Source organism: Passer domesticus, chromosome 1 (assembly GCF_036417665.1).
Source record: "Passer domesticus isolate bPasDom1 chromosome 1, bPasDom1.hap1, whole genome shotgun sequence".
Taxonomy (NCBI): domain Eukaryota; kingdom Metazoa; phylum Chordata; class Aves; order Passeriformes; family Passeridae; genus Passer; species Passer domesticus.
Genome location: NC_087474.1, coordinates 149,679,621 through 149,706,157, shown reverse-complemented (window position 1 = coordinate 149,706,157; position 26,537 = coordinate 149,679,621). Strand labels below are relative to the sequence as shown.

General features: G+C 45.8%; 1 protein-coding gene and 2 long non-coding RNA genes across 4 annotated transcripts in view; 1 reads left to right on the top strand and 2 right to left on the bottom strand.

Annotated features, from left to right (window-relative positions):
- Nucleotides 1–18,550, bottom strand: part of ZHX2 (zinc fingers and homeoboxes 2) — a 74,854-nt gene extending 56,304 nt beyond the window's left edge. The window contains exon 1 of one of the 2 annotated variants that reach the window (XM_064395915.1): nt 18,408–18,550. The gene's annotated coding sequence lies outside the window, so the exon portion shown is untranslated. The remainder of the gene's footprint in view (nt 1–18,407) is intronic. The other variant, XM_064395879.1, reaches the window with a different exon arrangement.
- A 663-nt stretch (nt 18,551–19,213) lies between these two features.
- LOC135284441 (uncharacterized) lies at nt 19,214–21,020 on the top strand. The gene is made up of 2 exons (XR_010349839.1): nt 19,214–19,351; nt 19,801–21,020. It is a non-coding gene; the product is annotated as an uncharacterized LOC135284441 (long non-coding RNA).
- A 112-nt stretch (nt 21,021–21,132) lies between these two features.
- On the bottom strand, nt 21,133–26,139 carry LOC135284453 (uncharacterized). Its single transcript, XR_010349850.1, has 4 exons — nt 23,603–26,139; nt 22,670–22,736; nt 22,482–22,564; nt 21,133–22,015 (listed from the first exon to the last, which is right to left on the bottom strand). It is a non-coding gene; the product is annotated as an uncharacterized LOC135284453 (long non-coding RNA).
- Between the last annotated feature and the right edge of the window lie 398 nt (nt 26,140–26,537).

Below are 26,537 nucleotides of genomic sequence, written 5' to 3'. Positions count from 1 at the left end.
TGGTTATGGACTGAATTTGACCCCTTGAATCAAACTGCTCAGATCTTCTCTGCTGCTAAAATAAAGGCAGAATTTTGTCCTGAAATCTTCCTGTCGCTCCTCAGTTTGCTGCAGAGTTTAACTGGAGACCTGTCAAGTTTCCAGTCTGCACCTCACACAGCCTTGTCAAGTCATACAACCAGCAAGAAGCAGCCAGGGCAGGGTTTTATTGTCAGGGAATGTAAACAAGTAACAGGCAGTGCTGTTCATCTATCTCAGGTTGGTGCATATAATTTTAATTAAAGCATTTATGTAAATACAGATGCAAATCAGGTTCAGTATCGCATCTGACAAATTACTATCAAAGACCTGAGGCTACTGGCAAATTATCAGCATGAGCTCTCATGATGTGAAGGTATGAAATCCAATCTTGGTCCAGACACTGTGTATTTCATTTGGCTTAAATTGGCACTAAAACACCACGCTGATGCATACAAAAGAAGTTAAATAGTCTTAAATTTGAAAAAAGAGCACTGAGGAGGTAAATCAACATCCTTATAATTTGTCCTTTAGACAGCCTGTGTCTAGCAAGAAAAAACCCCTCTTTGCATTTCTGTAACACCTACCAAAGAAACTCAAAGCATCTCTGAAATGTTAATTAATCCATACACTCCCCAAGGGATATCTATTTTAAAGATGGTTATATGGAGCCTGCATTCATCTCTCATTTGCCAAAGGCTCACAGGGGAAAAGCCACAGAGATCAAATCTGGACCTTGGCTGTGCTCCTCCACGTTCTCATCACAAGATGTCCCCTCCACAAAAATCACAAGAACTCACTCACACCACAGAGGTGTGAACCTCTTTGGCCTAGATATCCCTGCCTCAAAGTAGTGTTAACTTCAAAACCTTGTTTAACTTGCAAAGACGATTATAAGACAAGAAAAATAAAGGAAAGCAAATCACAAGAGAAAAAACTGCTCACTCCGAACATTTGAAAATTGAAGGAGTCTTTAGATAATACTGAAACAATCTTATCTTTGGAAAATGAAAAGGTATGACCAAGGTAATCTTCACAGCAGTATTAGCAGCAACTTCTGCTATTTCTTCCCTCCAGGTTCAATTCCACCTTTAGGGAAGAGCAATTCTCCTTCATTCAGAACCACCCCCCAGTAAGACAATGCTTGGAAAGAGGCAATAGCTCCTAACGTTTTCCTAACGTTTTAAAGCAGACCTAACTTGATCAACATCAACGATGTTTAAGTACATGCTTAACATTTTGCCCACAATACCCTCGTACATTTCACAGGGTATGAAATTCCCACTGCATTGACAGAAATGAAATCACATTTCCAATTTATTTGGAACAGATGTATTAAGTTCCTTGGAAACAATTGTTATTACTGGTGATGAAGAAGGAGAAGGAAACACAGCAACGTTTGGAGTTACACAGTTACATTCAAAGCATGACAAAATGTGACACATACATGTCATATCATTACTATGACAACAGTGTTTGGAAGATGTGTAGCAGCATTTTGTAAGCATATGGTCATATACTGGCCCCTTCCTGTGCTCAAAATGAAAAACAAAACAGAGGGACAGGAGCTAAAGGCATGAAGCCACAGACTGGCCAGTTTGCATTCCTTTGCCCTGATATCAGTTCTAATGACTGCACAGTCATTCAAATGCTTTGCTTATAGACATGTTTATTTGTCTTTAGCATCTTCCTTCCAAAAAACCCAAAACCTCGAAGAAACATATAGAAATAGCAAGTGTTGGTTTTGAACATTGGGACACCAGTGTGAATTCCTACAGTAACTGTGATTTCGTGGCTGCAGGGAGTGTGTGGAAGAGGGGAACAAAAAATGCTGATGTAATTAAGGAAATTATACTGAGGTCACACCTCCTGTTATCTGTTGGAACAGGCTAAATGTGAGAGCTTTATGCTCCTGGAAATTGGACATCCCTGCTTTCCATGGCTACTAAGAGAACTGGTGTACATATATATACATATGTATGTATGTATGTGTGTGTGTGTATGCATACCAAACTTGCTGGAGAACAGTTAACATTGCAAGCTCTGCTTCTCCATAGCACATCTGCATCTTTAATGGAATTCCTGCTCCAGCAAAATAATTTTCTGGGTCCCCTTTTCAATAAGAAAAAGTGGCAAGGGAGGCGGTCAAGACTGTTACAAAGGATGAGACACCCCCCATACTAATTTTGGGAGAAAACCAAGCCAAAACCACAGCCTTACCATGTATTGGTTCCAAGTCAGAGCCCCACATTCCTAAAAGAGGCCAAGTTTGCCATCCTGATGATTTATTATTGATAATCACATCTCAGTAGACTTTTTTCTATCTGATGACTTATTCAGGCAATTTCAACAGATTTCATGATTGTACTAGTTTTGCCAAAAGCAGTAAGTGACTTGCAACATACAGGCAAACAGATAAATAAGAGACTTGTAGGTCTGATGTGGCCCCAGCTAGCACATCCTTAGGGAATTCTTTGGAAATCAGTGGTCCTATACTGTATTGAGAAGCTGAGCCACTCAGGCAGCAACTTATTACCCAGGGACATGGGTGCACCAGAGGAAAAGAAGACAGGAGGGTATGGCTCCAGCCAGGCTATGGGAGAGATTTTAATTCCCTGCCTGACCTTGTGTAAACCATTTTTACTATCCAGAACTTCTTCACTTAACTCTTGTAAGAAACTTCTCTGTATCACAAATACTGGTATGGTAAATACCCAAGAGGATACAAGGTGCTTGTATTTTAAAAATATGAGGTCAAATAAGCACCAATAAACCACTCTCTCATCTGCTTCTCCAGTGAGGCTTGGAATAACCCTGAAGGCCTGAATAACCCTGTTCTTCTTGAGCAAAGAAATGTGCAACTCTAAAATGCTGGGGAGGAAGAGAAGAGCAGTATTTCATCAAAGGACTTGCACTAGCAGTCTAACAACACAATTTCTTGAAGGGAGCCAAGGATTAAAAGCTGGTGTGGAAAGACACAGTAGGTAGTAAAAATACAACAGCATTCATCCTTCAAAACTCAAGGGGTCTTGAAAGAGGGTGCTAGGAAGTAGGAAGGCAGTTGCTCTGCCCAAGAGGTAAAGCTGTGCCTTGTTTCCCCTGTCTGCACATTTTTCCACCTTTTATTTTTGGATCTCACAACATTATCCAGCACTAGATGGCACATAGCTAGAACAACAGCCACCGTGCCCTGCTCTGGAGCACAGCAGGAACACTGGAACTACCCTGCAAAGAAGGAGGGCAAGAGAGAACACAAACATTAAAATGCATCTCTCGCCTCTGTTTTACTTAGGAGGATTTGAAAACGCACCTTTAAGAACTCAGAGGAGCTGATTTCCCAGGAGCGCTCCAGGAGCAGAGGAGCTCCTGTGCCACCCCGAACGCTGAGCAATGGGCAGGGCTGTGGCAGCAGAGCCCGGCCGTGCAGGAGCCCAGCACGAGTCCCTCAAAGGCTGCAGAACAGGCAGCTTCCCCAGCACAGGCACGAGTGCCTCACTCGGGAATCACACCTCTCCCCGTGCCTGGCCAGGACAGCTCTGCTGGCTGCAGTCTGTAGTGTAGGCACGGCTTAACCCCGAGCTATTTTCAGCAGAAGGCAGGATGGGATGCAAGCTAACTTTCCAGTATACAGTACAGCCTGTGTCGTAATCCAAAATCCTTTGTGCCTCACCACACAGAGCTGCTCCGTGCACTGGAGGTGGGGACTATTGGATGCTGTCAAGTAAGAGCCAAGATGCTGATGCCATGAAATAAATGGTTTTATAAACCCCCCAACAGGACAGTTTCCATTGATACACAAACTGTAGATGAGCGATGTTTCGGCCTGTCACATCAGGTCAGCACAGAAGGACCCACCATACAAGCAGGGCAGTCAAAAGGCCAATTTGCAGTCCTTAAGCCCAGGCAAGCACAATGCATGAACAGCATCACTGGGAAAAATGTGGAACTAACACATCTCAAACAAGACTAAACTCTTCTGAAAGGCCAGGTTTAGCAGGTGTCCCAGGACAGCCTGATCACAGACTCAACCATGAGCCCTTTTATCTGGCTGGCTGACCTGTTCCCCTGTTCCTGCCCACGAACTGGTTTTGCCCTTTTGTCTCTTTATTTCAGGCCTGGATAACATTTTCCTGTCAGAATTTACTATAACCCAAAGTGGCTACTGGCTGGAGTACCCACCAATCTAAACACACATGAAAACTTAAAGGAACACTTCCAACCCTGTGTATCACCCTGAGGCCACAGGCAAACACAGTTATAGCTAATCAACAGCTGGTTTCTGCTAAAAATGCTAGAGACCTGCAAGTCCCAATGAACTCCCAGTACCGCATGGACCACTTAGATGCCAAGATATCACTTCAAAGGCTAGACTTTAGAAACCACTTTTCATAAATCTGTACAATCATATTTATCTTGACATGACTACACTGCCAGAAAAAGAAAAAGAATTATGATTTGTAGCATCTTCTAAATCACAGTCCAGTTCTCAGTCCGAAAGTGCTGAAATAAGGAATTTGCCCAAGACTGCAAATACATGCTTTCTCCTTGGAAACACAGATCACAGGCAGAAGATACATCTGGAATTCCTCTGCTGCCAGCCACTTTTTTAGTTCATGTTGTGATACCAAGACCTGAAAGTTGTTTCTACTGAGAGCCCCTCCTTCTTCCAGTTGTTTCACAGGACACAGTGAGTCTCTACGTTAATGGAAATGTTAATTATCACTATGTTTTCCCACATAATTGATGCTTGACAACCGATGCTTTTGGCAGTGGTAAGACATGGCTCCCAACATTTTGAATTACACTGATCTTTCCTCTCCTCAGGAAAAGAGATTTTACATCTCTCACCTGTGATTCAGCCTCAAACTCAGAGTTGGAGGAATCATGTCTGTTTTGGATGGCAGTCTCCTCCTAACTACCAAGGAAAAGGTGAGAAACAGGATCCCAAAACTCAGGTGGGGCTTTGTGCCCATGCTGAAAGGCACACCTTTGTTGAGGAAGAGAGCAGCTCTAGAAAAGGAGAGGTAATGGCACCCACTGGTAACTAAAAACCAACAATGATCTGTTCTGCAGTCTCCACTGCAGCTGTCTCTAAAAGAGCTGCAGCAGCCAACAGTCAGAGACTCAATTATTGCATCTATCCATTTTCCAGCTTTTGGAGGAATTACCTCAGTAAAGAGTCACAAAAGAAGCTTAAGATCTGGATGTTATTCTTGTAGCAGCAGAATCCCAGAAGTCTTCCCCAAAAACACTTATGCTACTTTTGAGGGCAAAAGCAGATGGTATTCAGTATGCTGCTGGAATATTCCTGGAGATCAGTGTGACAAGGGAGTCCCACCAGCACCTACTGAAATCACACAGGGCACAGCATGACCACTGAGTTGTGTCCACCACATTCACCATGCCATAGCAGTGTGAAATAAACATAAACTTAAACATTGTTTCAGTGAAGGGCTTTGAATTTCTACCCTAACTTCGCTCCAGCAATTGAAAGGAATGGCTCCAGGAGAGAAACCAAGCATCTGTTGCAACTTGGTATGATGTGGGATGAAATATTCACACTCTGTAAGAAATAATGAGAAAGTTGTACCAGAGAATGGTTCTGATATGGATTTATTTTGCCCCCTGGCTCCACTTCAGCACTACCTGCAACCCTAGAAGCTCAAAGAGTATTAAAGGTTGGTCATTCCTGACACACCCTGTATCTTCCAGACACAGAGGACCTTTTTTACTCTGAAGGCCAGCTGCATGTGGGGAAGATCTTAAACACTGTACAAACTACTCCTCATTCCTGGAGTCATACCTGTTCTCTTTAAAGCATATCTCCCTACTTTACCAAAAATTGCCTCCCACATGTATTTACACCAGTGTTTGCTCTGCAGATGGCTGTGGGAAAGAAACAGAGATTTTAATCTGTCTGGTGCATCACCAGCTGAGCTGCAGTTGGGATTCAGTGGACAGACTCTTTATTACTGGTAGGCTTAAGCAATGAGATGAACACAGTTTTATCTCCAAAATCTGGATGGAGGGGTAAAATAGCTTCCCTGCTGTTTCTTGGTACCAGAGAGAACTAAAACAACTGGCTCCTTCCCAGGGAATTCACTACTCACTACTCATCTCTGTGATCATGCAGGAGCTCTGTTTGGAAGGGACGGGAATGACTTGTAGCAATGGCTTCAGATGAGGCTTAGTGGGTGTCCCCCTCTTTCACACTAACCAGACTTCAATCAAAAGTATCATTACAGTTTTGGGCAAAACATTTCCATCTTCTACTGGTTTTCTATTGCTTGGCTCCAGGCAAAATGTTCAACTTTCATGCCTCAGTTTCCCCATCACTTAAGAGTAATAAAACCTCCCCTGGTGCTTGTATAGGAGGGTGCAAAGGAAAGCATTACAAGAACCAGAGATCATCAACAAAACATCCAATACTGCCACCGATGCTTCAGCAAACCACCATTCCACTTGACCCCTAGAGCCAGATGTGCAGCACTGGCTCAGAAAGCCAAAAAACAGGAAGAAGCTGCCAGGTTCTTCATATTCATGAGCTTTTTAATAAAGCTCAACAAAACTTGGAGGCATGCTCTCTGCTGTTGCTCTTGCCCTTTTGCACAGCAAGCAAGTCATAAATATTTCAGGGGAAGAGTCCAGAAAATTTGCAAGACTGGTCCTAGCCTTTTACAGCATTAATGAGCAGGCCATTAATAGTTAATGAAGCAGCTGCTGGTGATCTCAGAGGTAAAGGCAAGATGAGAACAGTAGCGTTTGCCCATTCACTACAATGTGATAATGTGAAGGAATGGCTTGATCCCTCTATCAAATTCTCCCCATCACAGCAAGACCCAGAAGGTGATCACAGGACTTCCAGCAGAACCACACACAACCCTCTGCCCCACTGCTGTCACCCAGCACAGATGGAGGCTGCTGGAAGTGGTCTGAACCAACTGTCCTGATGCTCTGTGCACATCTGAGGGACTGCAAAGGCTTCAGTGCTGTGTCTTAAATACAAGACCAATGCTCCAAACATGCAATGCCTATGCGCAGGTGTGTGTGTGCACCCTATAGCCACACATATGTAAAAATGCCAATAAAAAGAGTGGGTGTTGAGGCCTTTTAAAAGTGTCAACTGTTTGCTCAAAGCTGCACTTTGAAAATCAAATTCACAATACAACTGGGCAGTCAATTTCAAAGAACAATTTTTGCGATTTCAGCCTCAGATGCAGCAAGAACTTTGGTGAAAAGGTGCTCCTGCTGAACTTACTCTTTCGTATATCTGAACTGACATCCCTTGGCTGTATCTCTGCAGACAGGAAAGCACCTTGCAGATAGGAAGTCACCTTTTGGCAACTCTGCTTGCCGGGAGCTTTACTGAGGAAGGGCACCATTGGCCAGGCTGCTGGGGGTGCAACTGCAGCCCTGCAGCCCTTTTGTTTTGAGAAGAATTGGGTAAAAGTTTGGACACTGCCAAACTCAAATTTTATCCCTGCCAGTATCACTGTTTTTTAAAGGATTTGTCAGGTTTGTTTCCGTCTTCCTCCACATTCACGTGTATGTGGGTCCATCAATCCCAGCACAGTTAACTCCCTACTGGTCAAATGAAAACAGGGAAGTTGTGGAGAGACCCCCCACCACTTACGCTCTGGAGAGTGGCCAGTGTGAGCCAGTGCACGCAGGAATTCAACACCACAAATCAAACACACTAAAAGCGGTTTGCGTCAGTCCTGCCAACCCCAGGAACAATCAGTCTCCTGGATTTCAGCTCACATCACATCTGGCTTGTCACAGATTAAGCCTTTTCTGTGGTTTTCTAATAGGGGTCTGCACAAAAAGGAAGGATTGATAGCAGAGAGGCTCCCTGAAGACCCCCAGATGGATAGGGACAGCCAGATCCACCTCCTTCAACAGCAAACTGAGCTGGGTTTGGATGCAATCTGAGTATCTCCCTTTTATGTAAGTGTCCTTAGCACAGAGTGCAAAAGTTCATTTGTTCCAGCCGTTCAGGACTGGCAGTCAAGAGCTTTGCATTCAAAGGGAAGAGAAAAAGGAAAAGAAAAGCTTAATCTCAAAGTTACAGTCTTAATTCCACCCTCCAAACCAGAGATGGTTTGGTAGTGCAGGAGTCAAATGCAGCTCTGGGCCCTTTGTTAAATAATTAACTACGATTTGCCTGATCTATCCGCATGTTCTCACTGAAGAGACAAAAAACATCCCCATCAACACCCCACTCTCACCTAAGCAATGAGCTTCCTACAGCACCTCCTGGGATAACCCTCTAGTTTTTAACAAAACTGGTCCTTGACTTTTCTCACCTTCAAACATGATTCTGCCTGTTGCTCTCAATGCAGATCAAAGGCGACCTTAGTAGATCCTTACTGTGCTAAGACATAAATTTATTAACTTACATTTCAAGTAATTATGTTATTCTGTAATTTTATTAAAAACTATCATTTGCCAAACATGCTCTGGAAAATAATTACTACTCAGACTTAATAATAAAGTACATAATTAGCAATGAATGTATACTGCCTCTTTTTAAAATCCATAGCATGTAATGCTCCCTTATGCTTTGAGTGGGGAGCGTCTTAAAGTGATTATAAACACTGATGTAAAGACTTTAATACCTTAAACTAATTTAAATTACATTAAGGATGAAACATTACATAGGAAGAACCCTGCCAGATTCAGATGTGTGCTGGGCTGTTCCTCACTCATACCATCTATTTTGTATAATTTAAGAACAAATATTTTAAAAAAGCAGACAAAAAAAATCTTTAATCACCAGAAAAACCTACCCAACCTCACGTTTTTTAATCAACTTCCTATTAGCTGCCTGTTTCATTTAAAAAAGGAAAAAAAGTTGACATTTTATCTTCTCCTTCAGCAAAACTTTGATGCTAGGTGTGTGTTGTATTTTCTGTTTCCAACCCTTTGAGAATTAATTTTTTTACTGATTTTATAAGACAGCAAAGGGACATGGGCCATTCATGCACTAGCCAAAAATTTATCAAGCTGCAACCCCAAACAAGCCAAGTGGCCACAGTAGAAGCTGAAGAATGCTCCAACATGAGTATCTGTCAGCTGCAAAGACCAATACTAAACGGTCGCAACTCACAGTCCTTTTCCATTGCAGTGCAGATCAGCAATCACGAATTTGAGCAGGAGGAGGGTGTCTCAGCCAATCTGTGACAGAAACTCAGCATGGAACTCATCTGGGAGATGCTGCAGCAGGGCCTAGATACACAAACCAAGCAGTAACCTTGCAACACACAGCAGCAGCCTATACCCTGAGACTCAGTAAAAGGATCAGGACCAGAGAGAAGGAACAAATAAAACCCCTACTTACTCAGGGGTGAACAAAATACAGGCAGATTTAAAAAAAAATAAAATAACTAAAGCATGTTAGATGAAAACATGAACCAGTGTAAGTGGTCCTACTGCTTGTGCCATTGAGAGGCAAATAGGAAAGGATGCCTTGAGTGCAAGGCAGGTAACTGAAAAATACGATCAAATTCCCACCTTGGCTGCAGAAATCAATATAGAGAGAAACTCCAGTATGAATTCAGGTTTCCTGTGCAAATACACAATTCAAAATGCATCAAACTAGAACTCACACCACTCCACACAACATATCTCAAAGCTAAAAGTGTGGCAGAGCCCAGGTGACAATTCCCATCTCTCTTGCTGTCTGCTACCATCTGTAAGTAAAGCAGCCTGCAAACAGCCACAAATCCTTTGCCACACAGTACTGCATACCATTTACACCACCATCAATTTTGGGACGCAGCTTGTGTTTAACACCCAGAATCTCCCTGCAAAGTACCTTGCACAATTTTCCCATTCAATAGCACAGTTCAAAGCAGATCCCTGTCTCCATCAAGCACCACAACAGCTCTTTGCCCACAGATGGAAAGGTGCTCTCCTTATCCTGTGAGCACCTTGCCACAGCAAGCTCCTTGTTGGGATGCGAACTGAGCCCTCAAAAAAAATGTCAGGGTGGGAACAGACTGGTAGGGGAAGAGGTGAAGGAAGAGGGTACCACAAGGAAATTAAAAATGCAAACCATGTGCTCAACAATGATCTTCCTCCCGAACCCGAGCACAGGATGCAGACAGGGATTTGTGTGCAATTTTTTAATTTAGAAGAACCTTATATTTAAGTCCCACAGAATTTTTGTGGGAGAGTTGCAGAAGGCTCAGCACAGAATTGGAGCCAGCTGGCAAAGGGTGTCTGGTGCCTGCTCACCCCTTGCACCCTAGGGCAGCTCTTCCTGAGGTTGAGAGCCCTCACCCTAGAGCACTTTGTGGCTAGAACAAGACCATTCACTGCTCACCAAGAGGCAAGAACAGGGCAAGGAAAAAGCAGTTCAGGTTTCAGGAGATTAACTCTAAATCCACCAGCTCAGTGCTCTTATTTGCTGCTGGAGAAGAGATGGGGCTGGAGCTAAGATCATTCCTATGTACAATCTCTTTTCAGCATAAATAATATATTGTGACACTCCTCTCCTGACTTGGACATGTACCGAGTGTTCGCACGCTCTCCTGGACCATCACACAGGATAAACACATAAAAATAACAGTGATAAGGCTAAGATACAGGATAACAGGACAAACAAACAGAATCTAATGCACTCAAGTATATTTATGGTTGAAAGCAAAATCCTCCAGAGAGCTAAGATTTTTTTCCCTTTATCTGATTAAGTGTGGATCTTGAAGCTTGTGTTTGCCTTGAGCACTATTTCCCAAACCACATCACCCCCTTGACATCACCAAGGCACACAGACAAGATGCCAACAGATACACAGAGGAGGGATATCCTGTGAAAACTGTTTTAGCAATAGTGAAATTAAGAGGATGCTCTCAAGAGATGCCAATCTAAAAGTAGTAAGGAAAACAGTTCACTCCAAATGCATCATTCTTTCTTGTCACTCCAATTGTTTTAAAATACATGTAGAGCCAACTCCTCTCTTATGCTCAAGAATCCTGGACAGGCAGAAAGAAGTAGAGGCTTCTTTAGGCACCACTTCACTCTGAATTTGTTTATCAGCATTTACACCTGGAAGCTTCCTACCTGCTGCAGTTGGGCAAAATCCTGCAGGTCCTCAGTGGCTACCAGCCCCTGTCCTCGGCAGCCTGGCACGGGCACAATGCACTTGCCAACTCTTTCATGCAGCAACCCCTGGCACTTTCCCTGGTTTGAAAACCCCACATGAAGCCCCACATGAAGCTTTTTCAGCATCATCAGTCAGCTTTTTCAGCTGGTTTCTCAAAGAAAACTAAACCTAGCACTCAAAAAGGTCACAGGTTGGGAGGATGTCTTAGGTTAAAACCCAGGTAAAGGGGCCACTATCTCTCTCACTAAAAAAAAAAAAAAAGAAAGAAAGCGCCCTGAGACATGAGAAAGAGATCCCAAAAATCTGCAACTGCAAGGTCATGACTCCTGGTACTGAATATCACTTGATGATAATGAAAAGCAGCATCATTATAGTGACAGGCTGCAAGAGATGATCTGGGGATGCCAGATAGTAAATACATGAGTGATAAAGGACTCTGTAACTACCTTTGGCTGAGCTAAAGGAGGGCACTGGCGTACCGGTCCCATGGGTGGGAGCAGTGACAGCCATGTGGACTCCCAGCCAGGCGGCCAAGTGCTCTCCCTGGGAGGGAGCTGAGCACTCAAACAACTTCCTCGCCTTTCAATCACATGGAAATTAACAACACTCTTCACAGAAGACCAGGAAGGGGAATCTCTTTGGAAAAATGCAGAAAAAAACAGCTTCAGGGGAAATTAGGATTCTTTGGGATAACCCCATCTTCCACAATTTTCAAGAAAGCTGTACCAAAGCCTGGAAGACAACAAGCACCAAAGCTTTTAACAGCAGTGTGCTCCCAGCATATCATTTAAATAAATCAGTTTCTGGAGAGACAAAAGACAAGGAAAAACTCCCTGTGGTGCCTGACAGTTTGTGCTCAAGAGGATGCTGAAAAAAAAACCCTCACAACAAGACATATTTGCTTTTGAGGTGGGTGGTAGGAAGAGGGAGGGGAAGGAATATCCCCAGAAACACTTGAGGCCAGAACCATCAGGACTTTCCTTCATTTTGTGTGAAAGTGAATCAGCAGTGCTCTGCCAGCCCAGCAGCAAAGCCTGGAGATGCTGCTGCTGTCTGCTTCATACTGGCTTTCACTGGCATGAGAGGAGGCAAAAACCTCCCTGCACCAATTCCCAGGCCACCACCCTGGCACACTTTGAAACCCTACAAAACTTAACTGCTTCCAACTGGTATCCTCTTGGATTTTTGTCTTGCTAGTAGGATTTAAGAAAAAGAACAAGTATTTTCCCATTTCTGCTATCTAAGTGAAGTGCAACATAAAGCAACTGAAACTAATAAACATAAAATTAGGCTGAGAAATGTAAAAAATAAATGTCCAAAATTTAAGAGTGAGAAAAGGGAACACACACAAGAAAGGCAACAGGAGGGGCACAGACCTTGAAACATACTGGATTTTATTAAATCTCTCAGAGAGTGCCTTCAGCGGCAGCTTAGAACCTGCTTTTTTTGGGTGGTATTAAAAAAACAACCCAAACAAACCACAAATAACAAGATTCTGCTTGAAAAGAAAGGAACCACATTCTTCCCTATACAGTTTTGCTCACAGAACTTCTTCCTCCACTCCGCTTTCTCCATCAAACTGGACAAGAGGTTAAGTAACGCTGAACCTGAGGCTTCTTAGCTATGGTCACTGACTCAAAAGAAGCAAGAAAATCTCTATTTGTTTGTTGGTGGAGGGTTTTTTGTTTGTTTTAAGCTCCAGTGAATGAAATATGCAGTTTTAACAATTATTAAAAATTGTGGGAACAACATACAATCAACTACAAAAGAGAAGCCAAAATAAACAGGTAATTTGAGGTTGCAAGTTTAAAAATATTTAATATTTAAGAGGGGAAGTAAGGTCAGAACAGGAAGAATGGGGGAGGAGGGAAGAGAAGGAAAATCCAAGATTTCAGGCCTCTCATAAGCTCAATAAATAAATGAAAAGCAGTGCAAGACATTCTCATCCTACCCAACCCACTGCTCACATGAAATTAATCGTCTCCTCCACCAGTGCCAACTGGGACCACACTGCAAATCACAACATCAAAATGCTACAGATTAAAAGCTAACACTAAAGATTTATATCTCTACATGTCACTCAATAAAGGAGGGAGAGAAGCAGAGGGCTGCTTCTCTGCAAAACCAAAGCTAAGGGTTTGCTAAGTGGAGTAACACAAGGCAAGTAGCTTTGCTTTTCATCTTGCAACATTTTTCCAGGAAAGAAGATGAATTTTAAGCTGTGGAAGAGTTTACCAAGTGAACTGAAAGCCACTGTGGGCAGGTAATACTGGTCTTGAGGAAACTCTGTGACCTGCACAGAGCTATTTGCATTTGCCAGGATGTGCCCATCTGTGATCCAGAGCCTCCACTGCTGGCACCTGCAGGAGGGGCTGCACTTAAATGGGGCTGCACTCCAGCAGTAACAAGGTTTCCCAGAGCAGAGGGTTGATATGCAGACACCAAGAGCTGAACAAGCACATGACAGCAGGCATGTCTGCATGGGCACATCTCACATCAGCTCTGTACCACCAACGCTCGCCATGCGTTGCATCAGCCCAGGGCAGGACATGCCACTGAAGCAGCTGTGCTGGCAAACCCATGAGTGGAAGGGCTGTTACACCAGCAAAGGGACATTATTGCCAATGTCACATACTGAGACAGGGCTGGGATGATAAACCCACTATCAGCACATTCACCCAAGGAGAAAGTTCATGATGTGCTTGTGGGATGCTGACCAGACCAAAGCACCAGGTACCCTGCCTAATGAGATATTAAACATACACAGTCTCACTTTTTACCAAAGCCTGTAGGGATGGGACAAGGAGCAATGGTTTTGAACTGAAGGAGTGTAGGTTTAGATTGGACATCAGGAAACAATTTAAAGATCCCTTTCAACCCTCAGGCTGGGCAATCCCAGAACAAGGCAGCTCGAGGCAGAGGCCTACAGGACTACAGAGCTTTCGGAACCATGCAGATGGAAACTGCATCCAAGGCTGAGCCTGGCCCATGGTACTGTTTACCCTCTAGTCTGCGTGGGTGGTGGTTGTGGAGATCTGCAAATTCCTCCCAATAAGCCTGTAATAGTTAGTTTGAGAGGCAAGCAAGTGGTGAGCAGGCTCCACGTTGCTAGATCAGGCCCCTGCTGGACGACAGCATGGAGAAGATACAAACTGCAGATGATGCTGGGGAGGCACTCTGTTTCAGAGCAACGCTGAATTCCCTGCCCTTTCAGCATCCAGCATGTGCGCTTGCCCTCAGCCAATTCGCCAAGGTTGTCAAAACTCACTGCAAGCTCACCCCCTCCACTCCTGATGTGCGATTTCTAACCATGCAGGTGTTCCAGATCACCTTCTTCTCCACTTGCTTCCCAACCCTTTCCTCCCCTGTCTCCTCTCCAGATGGCAAATGCTCCCCTCTGTCCAACACTGACATGAGCTTTCCCACCGGACCCCACTCACTGCCACTGCAGGCCACATGCAGTCTCATCCAAGAATTCAAGGAGATGTTGCACCAAAATCCACCTCCTCAGCTATCAGAATCTCCCAGGACGACTTTTTTAAAGTCCCCTCTGAGCTGCCAACACCTAAACCTTCTCTCCTTGCCTGTGTCCTTCTCTCTCTGCTCACTAACAAAACCAAGCCATCTGAGCCTTCTGCAGTGCTAAATACACAAAATCCTTCCACACCTCTCCCTCAGTTTCACCAGCAGACTCACAATACTGGTCATTCTACATAAACTCAGCTTATGGAAAATTCAGTTTTCACTGTAGGAACTGCTTTGGGTCCCACGGTTCTGAAATAGCTTGCCAAATGCACTCTTATTTTCAAACTCACAACATTTTTACAACAACCCCAAATGCTAATTTTTAAAACCAAAACAACCTACCAAACAACCCCTCTGCCTTGCAAAGGCATGGTGGTTTTGGGGAGAGGGCTGGCTTGGTGATTTCTGAACTGTCTCCGGAAGGCAAGGCTGGAATTGAACACTGTTCCCTTCGTTTTCCAATTTTACTACACCTTCACAAACCAAACTCTCAAATATTACCCCATGTGAAAAGTATTTGAATCATTCTGGAAATCAACAGCTCTTTCAGCTTTTCAGAAAAAAAAAAAAAACCAACTTTCTGCTGCTCTGGGACTGAACTGTATCATTACATCCCGTAAACTTCAGCTCTGTTTTTGAAGGGTTGATAAAATAAACTAACCACAAATATTAGTTCTAGCTGATGTGACACATGTAAACACACCCTGACAGAAGACCAGCAATAATCATAATGGCTTTAAGTTAAAGCCTTTATAGATTATTTTACTGCCAACTTTTGTTTATTACTTACTTTCAGTATGAACAAATAGTATCATGTAGATGTGCAGTAACCTTTAAGGAAAGAACACACTTGCTGAATTACCCTCACACCTGAAAGAAAGTCAAAGTACAATTACACTCCATGTGAAATGTAAATGCAGCTTTACCTGACAGCCACGCTGAAATCTCAGGGAATTCAGCTGTGACACTGCATGTTTCTGAACAAATTCTAATTAAAATACTCTTTCTATTTATTTTCAGTGGATGTTTCCATTCCTTAAGCGGACACAAAGAAAAATAATTTAGACATGGATCAAAACATTCCAACAAGAAGACACTGCAAATAGCATTTCTGAGGATCATCCAAGTTAGGGCAAAACAAAAAGTAATGAAACCTGAAGATGTCACACATGCAAATACAGTGATGTCATGTCTGGCATTAAAATCTTTGTCTTTTACGAGGATCAGCAAAACCTGCTGTGTTCTCATTCCAGCCTGGAGCAGTTTGAAACTGGTTTGAAAATGCAAAAAGAAGCCAGTAACTTTACTGTATTTAATGTTGACTTTTTTTGACTTTTTATTACAATACAATAAAACTTTCCCCTCCCCACAAGAAAAAACACTACGAACTTGGGCTGTTTCATATAATGGATTATTCATTTTACAGAAATTGACTAGAAATTGCTGATTGTAACTAGAGTAAAAAGGAAAAAAGCAAGTGGAATTTTGAGAGAAAGCAATTGGAAGGAGCCTGCTGCTTTCAAACACCAACAGCAGGAATGTCCTGTGTGACAAAACTCTGACAGCTGAACTCTTGGGGTGGACAGGCAGGAAAAACGTCATTTTACAAAGGTGAGCAATCACAAGGTCTTTGGGCTGATGACTGAGCTATAAGCACCTAGCCACGCTTTTTGGCACTGAAATTATCACAGATACAAGAAGAGAGGACAAACAGGGGAGAGCTCTTGGCCACTGCTTTCTGTAGAACCCTGAGGGGATAAACATACATATGGGGGCAAAGTAAAACAAGGACCAGCCAATTCTTAGCATTTATATTCTTCCCAGTTGCTGGCCAGTACCTTGCTTTTCCTGATCCAGAAATCAATCTGCAATTCTGTTTCAAACAGCTGCTGAGTTCATACAACATACTGAAGCCACATCTGTATTAGAAAGGCTTCACCTCTACAGAAATGTATTACCCTGGCAAAGCACTCTGGTCACAGATACCTCTAAAACAATAATATTGCTCATCTACTGGTCTAATAAGACCAGGGCAGCACACACCACTCCTAATACACATGCCATTTCCCAGTAAGGCTGCATGAATGAGGTTTCTGCTAGACACATCAGACCTCCTCTAGTTACATCTGTGCCTCCACGACCCAGCCGCGGCCAGGAGGGAAAAACCGCGCACAAAGTTTAATCTGCAGTTTAAAAATAAAAGGCACCTCACTGACAGCCCTGTGCTGTGACCCTGTGCTGTCACACGTGCAGCTTCTCAAGGCAATGAACACTGTGCCACTCTCGCCCGCTGCTCCCCGCGCTGCTGCTGCGGGACCCGGCAGGCAGGAGCTGCTGATGCCCAGCAATCCTGATCCCCAGGTCCCCTTCCCACCCGGCCAGGAGTCCTACTCTTCCCTCCCAATCCTACTTCCTTGGATGTTTTCTCCCCTTTTGCTCTCCACCTTCCAAAAAACTTCGCTGTGTACCCCTGCAGGGCAGGACACTCGCAGGTTCACAGGGTTTCCAAGGAGCACCTGCCCCAGGAAAGGATGGGGAGCCGCCATCGGAGAGGTGCTTGGGCGGCCAAGGGGGAGGAAATCAGAGCCATGCCCCGCCTCCCCAGCCGTCTCCCTCGGGAGGGATTCCCAGGCTCTGAACTAACCAAAGTGCTCAGGAAAGAGCTGGGTATACGGATCCCCCAAAGTCACACAGGTACTTCCCTGTATTATTTCCAAGTTATGATCCTGGGGGGGGGGGGTGGGGAAATCACTATCTCTCCCTGTCGCCTTCATCACAGAGGGAGAGAGAGAAGGGAAAAAAAAAAAAGACGGTTCTATGATGGCTTTGGAAACCGGCTAAAACAAACAGGAAAGTCACCTCTCATCAAAAAAGAAAAAAAAAAGTGGATATAACGTGCCAAAGCCTGAACTTCCCCAAATTTCCCCATTCCGGAGAAAATAAAATGCCACGGGAAGGCAGAGCCTTTCGCCGAGGGTGGAGGAGGGATGGAGCGGGGCGCCCGGCTCTGCCCCGCCGCGGTCCCGGCTCGGTGCCGCCGCTCCGCCTCGCCGCTCCCCGCAGTCACCGGCAGCGAGACCCGCGACCACGGCGTCACGGGTGGGGGGGGGGGCTGCCAAAGAGGGGAGGGAGGGCAGGACGAAGAAAAAAAAACATCAAAAATTAAACCAGAAGAAACCGCTGCCAAGTGCGGCCGCGGGCGCGGAGCCACGCGCGGCGGCGGCGCCGAGCCCCTCCCGCGCCCCGGGGCGGCTCTGCCCCCCCGGCCCGGGAGCCCGCGGCTCCCCGTCAGGGACCGCGCTGACAAAATCCCCTGCTCGCCTCTACGTAACGCCCTGTCGAAAGCGGACGCCATATTTTGTGTTGCTGATGTCGACATAGACAAACGTAGACATGTTTCCCCCCCACTCCTGCTTTTCCCCCTTCGCCCAAACTTGCGATCGGGAGGCGGCGGGGAGCAGGGAAAGGGCGAAGGGAACGAGCCTGCATGGCCAAAAATGAAAAATGTAGCTAAAATAATAAAGAGCCCACCCCGAACAACCCCCCCGGCTCCCACCCCCGGCAGTCTCCCCCGCCCTCCCCCCCCCCACCTCCCGGCCCCCGCCGAAGTCCAGGGAACCGGACAGTTTCTTGCAGGAGGAAAAGTTGGGTGCGAGCGGTCGGGGCGGGAGCGCCGGCGAGCGTCCGTGCGCAGGGAGGGGGCGGCTGGGGAGCGCGGCGCACCGGGGGAGGGGGCCCCGCCTGGGAAGTTTCCTACCTGCGCCCAGGGCGGCGGCATCGACTGTCCCGGGCGGAGCGGCACCGGGGCTCCGCTCCGCGCCGCTCCGCTCCGTGCGCCGCCCGCGGCCGCCGGACCCCGCGCCCCCCGCCCCCGCCGCGCCGGCCCGCGGGGAACACGCGCGCCCCGCCACGCGCGCACGCACCGGCCCTGCCCCGCCGCGGAAAAAAAAAATAAAAAAAAGGGGAGAAAAAAAAAAAGAGAAAAAAAAAAAAGGAGAAAAAAAAAAAGAGCCCTCGATCGGCGGGGATCTACGCCAAACCCCACATGATCTCTGACGTCAGCCTGCGTATTTGCATACGATACCACCGCCGGCGCGGCCGCCGGGGTCCCTCGGCGCGGCGGAAAGTTGCGCGCGGGGCCGCGCCCCCCCCCATCGCCCGCCCGGCGCGGCCGCGCCTCCCGCGGCTCAGTCCCACCAATCCTCCACGCACCCCCTGCCCCGAGCGTGGGCTCCGCCGGGCGCTCCGCTGTCCCTGTGGTGACACCGCCGGCCCGGCCCGGCCGGTGGCATCGCCGGTCCCCGCCGCGCTCCCCTTCCCGCTCCGCGGACGGAACCACGCGGACCCTCCCGGTCTTCCAGGTGGAGCCGGGGTCGCAGGAGGGGACCCCCCTCCCGGCCCCGGGCTGTTCGAGCGGTGGCGACGCCGAGGGGGCTATGGACCCCTGGTAGAGGGGCTGGGAGTGAGGAGCCTCGGACCAGAATCCCGCGGGCTGGACCTCCCCGTGTGGGGATGGCAGCGGCTGGACCCTCGTTCTAGGACGTGGGGACGGGACCAGCATCTCTGCATCGCATCCCTGCTGTAGAGGCGGCGGGGGCTGACCCCCGCCGTGGGCACGGCGACGGGATCCCCAGGGTGTGGATGAGGCTGTGCCGTTGCCGTGGGACTGCCCCTCGGAAGCGGGGCAGATTACCTGGGGAGGTGGGAGGCACTTCTTCATCTTCGGCTTGCGATACAGGTTTTCCAAGCCACAGTCTTTTGGGTGGGCTTCAGGCGGTGTTTTTTTTGTTGCTTTGAAGAAGGTGGTGTGTATTTGCAAGGGATGCTACCGCAATCTCTGCTCCTCTGCTGCAACGCAGGAATCCTTTCCCCAATTTCAAACTGCCGTTGAACTCTTTGCCTTTCTTCCAAAGAGATGCAGACAGATAGGACCCAGGCTATTTTCTGCTTACTTCAATGAATTAATTAAAAGAAATAATTTACCGATTGTATCTTGCTACTAGATAGCAGATCTTCCAACAAGTCCTGGCTAATAAGACTTAAGAGTAGCATAATCTCACTATAACTTCAGGGATGTGCTATCTAGACGTGGTATCTTTGATTAGATCGCATTAGATTAATCTTTTAATTCTATTCTTTGTGCTCTACAGGCTTTAAATCTCGGCTTGCTTTGGCTCTCACCCTGCCCTGTGTCACCAGCAGGTCGGCCAGGCTGCAGCCCTTAACCCCGCTGAGTAACTTCGCTGAGCATCGTTTTGTTTCCCTTCCCCGTGTAGGGCTGGGGACTGGGGACCGGCTCGTGTTTGAGTGTCAGACGAAGAGCTCTAAGTTATTGCAACTGAATAATCGCTGAAGAACGTAAATATGTCAAAGCAGTGTCAAGAGATTTCTTTGCAGGGATACCCTTATCTGAGTAGGCGTGTTTTTGACTGCCTGACTGAGTATAGTCTCTCTCTGTAAGTATTTGATAACAGGATGGATTCCTTCCTTGCTGCCACCAGCCCCGAGATTCCTGCTAACTTCGCTTTCTAGATGGAGGCTGTTAGGCAGGGACAAGCTTGGGCATGCTCTCTGCACTTGTTGGGGGGATGGAAGATGCCCCTTAAAGCTTGCTGATGCTCATCAAACTCTGGTGTTTGTCCTGAAAGCTGTTAGTGGTTTTTATGTTTTTAATGGAAATTTCTTTCTCTTTTAAATATTTCTGAATATATTGTGTTTAACGCTGTAGTAGCTGTCCACCCCTGAAAATGTTTCTGATTTTTGAATACTCGGGTGCACAAATAAAAGTTATTTTAGGGTGCAAAGATTTTCCTCCAGGATACACATTTTTTTTAACTGTCTTAAATTCCTTTCCTGCAATCTAGAAAAGAGACAAGCTTAAGTGTTTTTGTAAGACTACTATACTTTTGGGTATCAAATGTTCTTGAAAGGGTAGATCAATGGAAAAGCAGGTGAAAAATCATCTGCTTGCTGTTGTCCTAATTGACATATACTTTAAGGCCCGTTTAGCTTTTCTTGCATTTCCAAATGCAGAAGGCTCTTTGACTGATTAGGTGATATGGCAGCTAATGCTGCCTTTCAAGTGCAAAAAAGGGCTGTCAGTGGGAGCCAGGTGTGGGATTTCAGACCTTAAACTCGGGTTGTAACAAAGGCGATTTTAACCTGTGGCCAAGGAGATCCCTGCACCAAGAAAGGCCCGCAGTGAGGCTTAGCTGCCTTCCCCAGAATCGTGGATGGTGCCACACAAATTAGGAACTGGAAGATCATTAAAAATGAGGCATAATTCAGCGTATTTAAGATGAAGAGGATGTGGATTTAAAATTGGATCAATTGTTATTACTATCCTATATGAATAAACTTCTGACAACTATTTGAGCAAGTGTGTGTTCGATGTTCCGGCTAGAGAAGCTGCTCACACTGTGTCATCTAACTAAGAATACCTGCTTGTGTCTGGCTTGGCATTTTCCCACACTGAGGCACAAAATATAGTGCACAAAGATTGGTTTTGTGATTGTTTTTTGACTTGGTCATCAAATTCCTCCTCTGAATCTCCAGCAGTGGGACAAACAGCCTGTGTGGCATCTGTACCTGGATGCTGTCATTTAGGAAACTTGTAGTTGGTTGGTTAGCTCGGATTCTGTCAAATTTATTTGAAGTTAAGTGAAATGATCGAAGATGTACTGAGTGATGGGAGAACAGTGTTTAAGATTAGAGTTTATAATTACAAAAGCCTTAATTCCTTGGAAAGTCATGCAATTAAAAAAGTATCAGTGATGAATGCAATTCGAATACTCTTACAAAGTCTCAGTGTTCATTTATAAAAACCTAACATTAACATGATGCAGGGTAACATAGCAAAATGGAAATTGCTTTTGCAGAATATGCAAAAGGAAATTTGCAATTTTAAATTTCTTTTGCATAAGGCCTCTCTTTTTAATTAATAGCACAATGAAAGCCACACTGATTACAAAGCACAGTGAACATGAATGCACAATTTCCCAGGAAAGTGAGGGCTGAGTACTTGTTTGCTTTAAATCTAGTGCCCTGTCTGTTCTTTCCGTGCACCATCTCTGGGTTAAAAGTGACATCTGCTCCATAAAGCCCTCAGATGAAGTTGCAGTCTTGTCTGTGAAATGCCTTGGTCGGACAAAATCAACCGTGTACGGATATGTAGTTTTCTTACAGTGTGGATATGAGTGTCTGACATATGTATTGTCACATACATTTCAGTCTTTTTCAGTTTAGTAGGTTTTTTTCTTACTGTTTAATCCTGTGAAATTGCAGGCTGAGTCAGCATTACAGATGTAATTCCCTGTCTTGGAGGTGCAGCTCTGACTTTCGCTCTGAAGGTACTGCATAAATATCCTAAAAGGGAATGTACATCCTCTAAGATCCACAACAGAGGCATGCAAATAAAAGTGTTTTCTGTTGAGTGCATGGCTACATCTTTCTCCTTTTTATGCTGGCCTAACTCTGTGAGATCAAGTGGAGTTTTGCCTATAAGACGTAGCAGCAAACAGGCAGGCTGTGAGCTTTGGAATGGATGTGTTTGCTTCTCCCAGGGCAGGTGAACCAGCCCTTGGCTGGTGGGCCAAGCTACTGCCTTGGAGCTGGTTTTGGGAAGAGCCAAACTCAGCTTCCGTTGCTCATCTTACACCTTGCTCCCATCTCCTCTTCCACCCCATTCTTGTAACCCTGCACGGGCATAGCGGTTTGCTGGCTCTCTGTTTTTAATGCCAGCTCAGTAGTGGAATCAGGCTTCTTATACAATCAGAAGGAGAAATTAAGGTAAAAACAAATAAAAAAGAAGTCAGCAGACAAACACTGCTACCTTTTTTTCCTCTCTTGTGGAAACCTTGATCTCTGTGCTGAGGGCAGGAAGTGGTGCTTGACTGGTAGTGTGCACATCAATGGCTGAGAAACAAAGCTCTTTAGCCTGGTGGGGTTTTTTCACCACCCCAGAAAAACAGCTTCCCAAAGCAAGCTTTCTCCTTTGCTAAAATGCTTTGTCGCTCCTACCAGTGTTCTCAATCACCGGCGTGTGCAAATGCAAGCTGAAGTAGTAAGCACCGATCAGATGTGCTGTCTGCAAAATGAGATGTTAATATGAATGCACAGAAAAGGAAAACAATATCAAGGTCTGATCCAATTATAAGGGCTGATCTTATGATTTGTAGTGCCCTTAAGCTGGGGGAAGTTGTCAGAAGGCAAGATGCTTCCCCTCCTGGAAGAAGGGCTGATGGGGAAGATTAGTTGCTAAGCCTGGATGGAGAGAATCCCCTGAACACAACCTCCCTCAGCATTTGCACTCATCGCCTGAGCTTAAGATGGGTCCTGGCAAGAGGCACGCAGGCATCTGTCTTTTTCTGTTTCAAAAACTCCAGGAGAGCTGATCACTTATCACGGGAACCATCTGGCTTATTCTTACAGAGATCAACAGTTAGTCACTGAATGAACAAGGAACAAGCTGCATTGAAGTCTGCTCTCCCCATTAAATATGAGGACTCAGCCCAAGGTCTCTGAAGCACCACGTGCTTTGCCTGCTGCAGGGAGAAGGGAGAGAGATTTAATTTTGCCTTGAGGTTGCTGAGCTGCTGTCATGTGGAAGAGAGCTTCTGTGGCGAGCCTGGGGACGTCGGCATCTCTGCAGTGAGCTGTGGTGGCCATGGGGATGGGGACTGAGGCTTTGCTTCCTCAAGGTCACCTCTGCCAGGGATGGAGAAACCCGAGGAGGGAGCAGGGCTGCACCATGGCTATCTGGAAAGCTTGACACCGTCTGCTCTGCCTCCAATGCTCACTGTTGATCTCAGTTCCCAAGTGCCAGGGCAGAGGTGGGAATGGATCATCGTTCTGTGGCAGCTGCTGAGGATGCAGGACAAGGCCAGCCTAGGCTGCTGTGGGTCAGTGCTGCTGGGCTGTGAAACTTAGGGAGCCCAGGTGTTTCACTCTTACCTTTGGGGAGTAAAACTCCACCTTGTCCCTGAAAGGATGCAAGCACATCTGTGTGCTCTTCGTGCTTTATTAAGAAGGACCACAGAAATAACAGAGCCAGCTTCTTGCTAAAAACCTCTGAAGTCAGGCTGCCACTGTACTGACTTGTGTCGGGCAGTTAGTGTTTTAATAAAGCCTTTGGCAGCCTCTGCCTCCCCTCTGCCATTCCTATCAGGTCCCTGTGAAGGGTGGCTGGCTTTGATATGCACTGATGCACCAGGGGGGCTTTGCTCTCCCACTGCTGCTCTGGGCCTCCTGTAGCCAAGCAGGCTCCAGACTTTTTTGGACTTATCAGTGACCTGACAAGCTCAGTGAACTTGGAGCAGCAGCTTGACCTTTCTTGTGGATGGTCTGCAGATCTCACGTGAATGCTATAACCTTTGCTGAGAGTGACAGTTTGGGGATTTTTCTTCTCTTTTCAATGTTTTTTAATTTTTTTTCTATTGCTCTTGCTAATTACTAAAGCAATTTTTAAAATTTAAATGAGGGCTTCCTCCCTCACAGCCCATCTGCTGTGAAATCACAGCGCACATCCTTTGTGACAGTTCAAGCATTGCCATGGCAACGTGCTGTGATGTGATCAGCCCTGAGTTATGACCTCACTGTGGGACCAGGCAGGCCAGGTTGCTTTGGCAGAAGGAATAAAAACCAACTTCTGTATTAACAAAAGTGGTATCTCGGCTACAAGCCGGTGGGATTTGTCCTGGTTTAAAAGCCAGGCTAAATCCCTTTCTGGAGCTTTTTACAGGACTTCAGTGCTAGGGCTTGGCAGGGGCATCCACTTGAGAAATCATCTATTTGTTTCCATAGAGAAAGTTACTTTCTTTGAGAAGTCTTTCCCACCAGTTTATGGCACTACTTCAGTAGAAATTCTTTGAATTTTTAAGACTTTTTTGTATTTTTTTTTCCTCCCCGTTTATCCATTGTGCTGGAGACCAAACTCTCTTTTTCTTATTTGGAGGCAGGTGCTGCCATGGCCAGTGGCAATGCATACTTCACCTGTGCTCCCCTGTGGCTTTGCCCCGACCCCATCCAGAGGATAACAGTGCTGGGCTGAGTAGTTTGACTTTCTGGGGCATTCATCTCTCACCTCCCTGCTGAGCCTGGCGTGAGGGGTGACAAGGCTGCAAGCCTTTGTGGACAACTGGAGTGGATTAGTGACCAAAGACTGCCCAGCAGGTGTCATATCCAGAGTTATCCATTTCCAATTAACCAAAGACCTGATTCAGAACCCCTGGTTCAAAGTAGGAGATTTTTTTTTTTTCTTGTGTGACTCCTGCTGATTTTGGATCAGATTTTAACCGTCAAACTGAGCCTGCTCTTCAGGAAGCTATTTACACATGTAACTAATTCACCGAGACAGCTTGTATATTTATCTCTGCTGTAGAATGTGTTTCAGAATGTGTCTTTATCTGTCTGTTATATAGAATACAGCATCTTTAGACCGATGGTGCAAAAAGGATTGATGGGGTTCTTTGGCAGTTCTAGAGGGACTGGTGATACAATTTGCCACCTCTCTGGAGACCTGGATGCTTCGCAGGCAGCCTAGTTTCTCTATTTTATTTCATGCTGTTTATGAGGATTTAAACAATACATGGCTATTAAATTACATGTATTAGCTGAGAGGTGTTTCGGGAAGGGGGGGAGGGAGTCTGGGGAAGATGATGCAGTTCCAAGTGGCACACTCTGCACAGAAGTATTTCACAGTATTAGACTTTCAAGTGTTAAGATTTTGTGGGCAATTTATATGATGGCATTAGCCAGGGGACCACAGTGGGTCTGCCAAGCCAAGGTGTGTGTGGTGATGGAGGAGCACACAGCCCTTGGTTGCTGCAGGTCCCCCATCCCTTATAACAGAGCTGGTGCATGAGGCTTACAGTCCTCACACATCTATTCCTCCCCTGTCCCTTTCTGAACATATGCAATCAATACAGCTCCAGTGCATTATTGATCAGGCCATTTAACTTTGCACTGGTGACTCTGCTTTACCTGTTGAGTCAGAGAGCTGGCAAATGGTTGCTGTAGTTTTGTCTTTAAATCATTTTGGAAAGACAGCCTTGAAGATCTCCATAATTTTTAGGCTCACAACCAAAAGGGGAACAGAGGGGGAAGCACTCAAGTGTAATAATTGTAATAATTGTCTCCCTCCAAAACCGTCTTTAAAAATACTCCCTGGTTTAGCCTCTTTATGCCAGTTTACAGCCTCCAGCAAGTTTTTACAGCTGAGCTACTTTCCAGCCCCAGAAATTGTGGTACAGCCCCTGAACTATTGAAGTGCAAATGACTTGACCGTAATCTAGGAAGATTCAAGAGAAACAGGTCAGATGTTACACTAAACACTTATGGCAACATATTTCAACAGCAGGAGGACAGAAGCAAGTTTTACCCTGGTCAGGTTTAATGTGAGAAGATAAAAATCTGTTTTCTGAAGGTGAATGTTATCAGTTTACTGGTGTTTGGCCGTGCAGGCTCAAAAATAACAATCCTTCTGTAACTCTGTGTAAATCAGAGCCTTAAAGTTCTTATAATATTAACTTCATAAGCTTCACAGCACACCCATAGTATCACTCCTATGGTTATCCCAATTTATTTGTGGGAAACCAGAGCTTGAGAAAACTGGAGACAAGGTCTCCAGCAGCTTTGGCTGTGGCCAAGCATTGATAAAAATCAGTGCCAACATTGGGGCTCCTGGGACTTTTGGCAACCCCATGCAAGGGACTCATGGCACAGCCAGATCCCTGGAGTCTAAACCCACTGGCTTGGCTGTCCTGCACATTGCTCACCCCATTGCTGACACCAGGAGGAAGGCTTAGCTGGGCTTGCTGCAGGTTGAGGTAAATATTTATGAGATTGACCTGGATCTCAGCAGTGGCAGCAGGAATTTTCCTGCTTTCAC